Source organism: Xenopus laevis, chromosome 6S (genome assembly GCF_017654675.1).
Source record: "Xenopus laevis strain J_2021 chromosome 6S, Xenopus_laevis_v10.1, whole genome shotgun sequence".
In the NCBI taxonomy this organism is placed as follows: Eukaryota; Metazoa; Chordata; class Amphibia; order Anura; family Pipidae; genus Xenopus; species Xenopus laevis.
Genome location: NC_054382.1, coordinates 4,782,357 through 4,788,356, shown reverse-complemented (window position 1 = coordinate 4,788,356; position 6,000 = coordinate 4,782,357).

Below are 6,000 nucleotides of genomic sequence, written 5' to 3'. Positions count from 1 at the left end.
TGAGTGTTTTCTTTTCCCTAAATCTATTCCTGTCCACAAATGACCTTTGTTAGATGAACCTGAGAAGGATCGCGTGTGGGTTTGGATGGTGATGTAGAAGATGTAGAAGATGTAGAAGATGTAGAAGATGTAGAAGATGTAGAAGACGTAGAAGATGTAGAAGATGTAGAAGATGTAGAAGATGTAGAAGATGTAGAAGACGTAGAAGACGTAGAAGGCTATTAGAGCTCAATTCTTATGGTTTTTCTCTGGTTGCCTCCAAATCAGCAAATAGCAAAGGGATTTGCTTAAATATTATTTCCTTTAGGTGTTTTACATGATGCCAAACCAACATCCGAAAATAATACTATGAATTCCAATGAGTAAACAAAAGTCCCAGCTATAGCAGAATGCCGCAGAAATAGGGACGTAACCTCAAGTCAACACTCAAGGAAAATACCAATAATTTTCTTATCATTTGTTCTGAATTAACAACATGGCTAAACTCAAGGATCTGAACACTGATTTGGGCCACATCCGCCTCACTGAACATTTATTATACACACCTATAACTTTTTTTAGCATTTGGAACAGTACAAGTCTAGGATCTATTCTACAGCATGCTCAGAATCTGGGGTTTTCCAGATATTGGATCTTTCTGTAATTTGGATCTCCATAATTAAAGTCTAAGAAAAAATAATTGAAACTTTAAATAAACCCAATAAGTCTGTTTTTCTCGCTAATGAGGATTAATTATACATTAGTTGGATCAAGTACAGCCCCCGGCGCAGCTGAAAGAAAAAGAAGGTAGGCGTGGGGGGGGCCAGAGGGGGAATGGTTGCGGTTCTGGGGGGGGGCAGGTTGTCGCTTAGGGAGGGGGCCAAGTTACGACTTGGGGAGGGGGGCCAGAGAGGTTGGGTTTTTTTTTTTACACCAATGTTTATTGGCAGGGAAAGTGTGTAAGTGCTGTAAGAAAATCTTAAAATTTAGACATTTTTCAGAGCTTCCTACTAAAGGCTAATGCTATGATGCACGTCTGAAGTCAAATTTAGTGAATTTTTCTATATGGCAAAAAGAAATGTGGTGCCTTTTTGACAAAATATGGTCACCAAGTATATTTTTTCCTGTAGGAAAATGTGTAAGCCATGTTTCACTTTGTTTTAACCAAGGCTTGTGACTAATAACACGGCTATTTAAGCTGACCTCCCAGACAGCCCACATGTCCCTGCATATAATCCCCTAGTAAACCCCTTTTATTATCTCCAGAGCATTTTATATTATGAATCCAACTCTTGATCTGTTGAGATACCTTTTAAATGACGCAGACACAGAGCAGTAAATTTGCTAAAGCTCGGCTCTACATTTTCAACACGAGTCACAAGCTATAAATATCCAAAGTTTGGTTCCGTAGGCCTCTGATTATTTTCTGTATTAAAGAAATGAAACGTTTTGTATGCAGTGTTATAGTGTGACATAAATCAAGGAACCATCAACAAGATCTGTAGGGGTTTTGTTTAAACCTGATGGACACGGGGTATATTTTATTTGTAGTTTATTTGTCTTTAGAGGTTTTGCCACTAGAGGGAAACTTGCTCTTCATCCCTTCTGACCACAATGAGGGGATTATTCTTAGCAGTCAACTGGACCTTCATAATCATGTGCAAGTTTTTTAGACAACCTGGCCTCCATCTCCTCTAGTCACCAGAGATATTTTGTTTGTCCTGCACCAAGCCATTGTGGCTATTTCTTGGGTTATGCCCTTTCCCAAAACTTTTGCTTCATCATGGTTTACCTTTGAGTACTATTTGAATGCAGATCATTATTAAATGAATGAGAAGCTTACTTGTTATAAACACAATTCTGTTGCTTAACACCATCTATTTTTGACCACTGCCTTTGTCTTTGGTCTCTTCTCAGTCTGCTACCTATCCCAACACCTTCTCTACTTCTGGATTCTGCTTGTCTACTGCCTCCCTTGAATGTTTGAGGATTGTGCACTTGTCTGTTTCCCACTTAAGGTGGCCATACACTGGCTGATAAAATCTGCCGACAGACCGAGTCGACAGTTTATTGGCCCTTGTATGGGGCCCTTCGGCTTCCCCGATCGATATCTGGCTGAAAGTCCCATCAGATGGGACTAAAAATCCCGTTGGATTGCGGCCGCCTCTGTTCGTTGATGCGGTCCCACGTTCCGACCATCTGTTATCCATCGTTAGGATCCAATTGTTGGACCCTAGGGCAAACGATTGGATCAGCCCGGTATTGCCCACCTCAAGGTGGGCATATCGGGGAGAGATCCGCTTGTTTGGCAACATCGCCAAACTAGCGGATCTCTCCGTGTATGGCCACCTTAAATTACACAGACAGACAGACTGTCTGATAAGTGCATGTGAGTGCAATTTTAACTGGAAATTAATTTTTATTACAGATTTTACAGGGCACCTGTTTTAGAAGTTATTGACAACTGAGAAATGAAAAATACGGAAGAAAGGACTTATTTAAAGCACAAGAGCTTTTAAAATATTTGTAAGTACAGGTATGGGATCCATTATCCGGAAACCTTTGATCCAGGAAGCTCCGAATTACAGAAAGGCCATCTTCCATTATTCAAATAATCCAAATTTTTAAAAACTATTTCCTTTTTCTGTGTAATAATAAAACAGTTGCTTGATCCCAACTAAGATATAATTAATTATTTTTGGAAGCAAAACCAGCCTATTGGGTTTATTTAATGTTTACATGATTTTCTAGTAGATCCAACTTATGGAAATATTTGTTATCTGGAAAAGCTCAGGTCCCGAGCATTTTGGATAACAGGTCCCATACCTGTACCAATCTATCCTCCTTCCAAAGGTGTGTACGGATCTCTTTGTAAGTTTAAAGGGTAATTTAACAGAAGTGGTAAAAAAACACTTAATAACCCTTTAATAGTAAGTACAATTTCATAAAAGAGTGTGCTATAAGATCATCAAAAACCACCACACTATATTATTAATCCCTTTTTCCTATCTACTCACCTGCTCCTTTGGAGCAGTAGCTCATCATCATCATCATCATCATCATCATTGTTTTACATTTTCTATAGGGTGTAATGGTAGAGTGGATTGGCACACTTGCATTTATCCAACATTCCTTGGTTGCTCCATACCTGTCCTGACTACCCTAAGGAAGATAAGTCTATATTGGTGCTGAAGAAAAAAGTTAAAGGTCGGTGTTGGTGTTGGTAGCCACAAAATGTTGAATATAAACTTCCCCTTGACAAACCTTGATTAATAAATCTCAAAAATTCTAGTTCAAAAAACAACTCAAATTAAAAATGTCATATATGTACCCCATTACTTGGGCATCTTTGTACAAAGTAAGAAAACAACCAGTTTTCTGACTTTAATTTATAAATGATGATGTTTATTTGCAAATTGACTGTTGGATTATTTATTTGTTTACCTACTTTGATATCAGCTTGAAAAAGTTGGTAGCAGGAATGGGACTTGTTATCTAGAATGGGGTCTCCCGGATAACGGATCTTTCCTTAATTTGAATCTTCATATCTTCAGTCTACTAGAAAATCATGTAAACATGAAATAAAGCCAATAAGCTGGTTTTGCTTCCAATAAGGATTAATTATATCTTAGTTGGGATCAAGTACAAGTTACTGTTTTATTATTACACAAAATAAGGATATCAATCTTAAAAATCTGGATTATTTGGATAAAATGGAGTCTATGGGAGACCACCTTGCCGGTTTGCCAATGACGGATCCCATAGTTTCTTGCCGACATGTTTTTTTTTAAAAACAGATTCTCTTGCGTAACAGAACTTTCATTATTAGGCATCTTGGGTACCACAGTTCTCATTGTCTCCATTCAAGGCATTGAGTATATGCAGCAGAAGTTGACGTTGTTAAGCTTGGTAAGAAACACAAATTGAAATGGACTCCTAAGGTGTCATAAGGAATGTATTATATGTAATCAGAACCAGCTCTCTGCCAGTAAACATGCAGCAAAAGAGCAGACTCGCCAACTGTTCAGTTGGTTCAACCACATTGTTGGAGGAACATGACTTCTCTGCTTACCAGATGTCTCAGTGAAGTCATCTGATTTGACAATGCTATTGATACTACCATGCAAGGTGTTCAAATAAAACCAGCTGGAAGTAATGATATTCTACCTCTGACATCTTATTTCTAAAAACAGGCCATTTAGACAGAAAAATAGAATATTTTTTAAAACTTCAGTGCAAATCAGAGTTTATTTTTTATTTTTTTTGGTCTGTCTAAGAATCACCGCAAGGGAACCTCAACAAAGAAACAATTTAACCCAACCAAACATTGGAAACCGTACGTGATTGAAATAAAAGATCTTTAGCATTGTTACAATGTTCAAGAAAAACAGATTCCAGAAACTTTGCAGTAAAGGGGGGAATGTAATATTGCTCGCTATTTCAAAAATCATTCACAATTTACCTGTATTTGCAATGCAAATAAATGTTTCGCGAAGTGGAAAATTGTGCCTTTGTAAACACTTTGCCCCTCACCTGACAGTAAGGGGGTTATTTATTTGAAAAAAAAAAATCAGAATTTTTAGTGGAAAAAAACCTAATTTTTTTGGAATTTACTGTATTATATACCGAGGACGGAAAAAGTCAGAATCCAGTCTGCGCTGGATTTCGCACAATATTCTGAAGATTTTGTGAGTTTTAGAAAATCCCAATAATTTGTACTATTCAAATTTTTCATGATTTTTTCAAGTTTTTCCTGCAGAGGAAATGTTCGGAAAAATGTATTGATAAATATCGGGAAATAACCAGTGTGAATTTGGTCGAAAATAGTGAGATATTGTCGGATTTTGATAAATAACACCCTAAAATATGGATTACGGATTTTAGAGTTTGAGAACGTTCACAATGTATGTTATAAAGTTTCCCAAACCATTTTTTGCAAGAAAATATTTAACGAAACTGCAGAGCCGCTGTTAAAGGTTTGCAATGCGCAATTAAGATGCACAATGCCATAAAAGCCTAATGAAGTATATTACATTATGATAGGGAAATTTTTATTCGTAGAATTTAGCTCTTTGCCAATTTTATGACATTTCCCCCAAAATCTATTAACAAAGAATGTAAATTTCCTTGCTGAAAAGACAGATCTGCCTTTTTTTCATGCACTAATTACCTGGAAAGATTGCATCTGATAAGTGGAGTATTCAAGCTTATATATCGCAATGGGGTCTGCAATACAGAAGGTAAAACCGTTTGGCAATGGAACCATTTGGAACATGTGTATCTTTCAACAAACATATCTCATCAGAAATGTGAACATCTGGTTCCCTTATGACAAAATCAGTTCAGATATTTTTTTCCCCTTTCAAAAAAAAAATTGCTTCCTTTTTAACATCCCAAATTTAGTCCTAAACCCTGCATTTAGATAACAAGATGCTTTTAATTATTCCAGCAGTTGCGCTAGTAGTATTGACATGTAATTAGAAGCCTGCATTGTGTTACTGCTGAGAGTCATGCGTTGCTCTGTAAGGATCTATGGTATAATTTATTAATCCAGATGGTGCTTTGTTCAGTATAATAAAATTATAGCTCGTGCTGTCAAGTCCCCTTACAGATTCAATAGACTTGATTTTTCGAAAGGACAAGAACAACGTGCGTGTTGCTTTCATGTTCCTAAGTTGCCAAGTTTCTTTCCATTTTCATGATCTATCAAGAAGACAATAAACAGGCGGTAGATCTGCAGGTTTCCATAAAAAGGGTAGAAGAAAAATTGAATGTTTTTTAAAAAAAATAAATAAAAAGGGCCAGACAAAAATTGATTTTTTTTTTATAATGGAAGCAGAATAGAAATGTATCCAAAAGTCCTTAACTTCTTTCAAGTGGTGTTTATTGAAGTTTATTTATTGAATAACCATGCCAGCCCCTTGCAGAGGCAAGGGATTATATCCAACAGATTATGAGGTTGTTATATTTAGGGGCCCATTCACCAAGCTCGAGTGAAGGATTCGAAGTAAAAAAACTTCG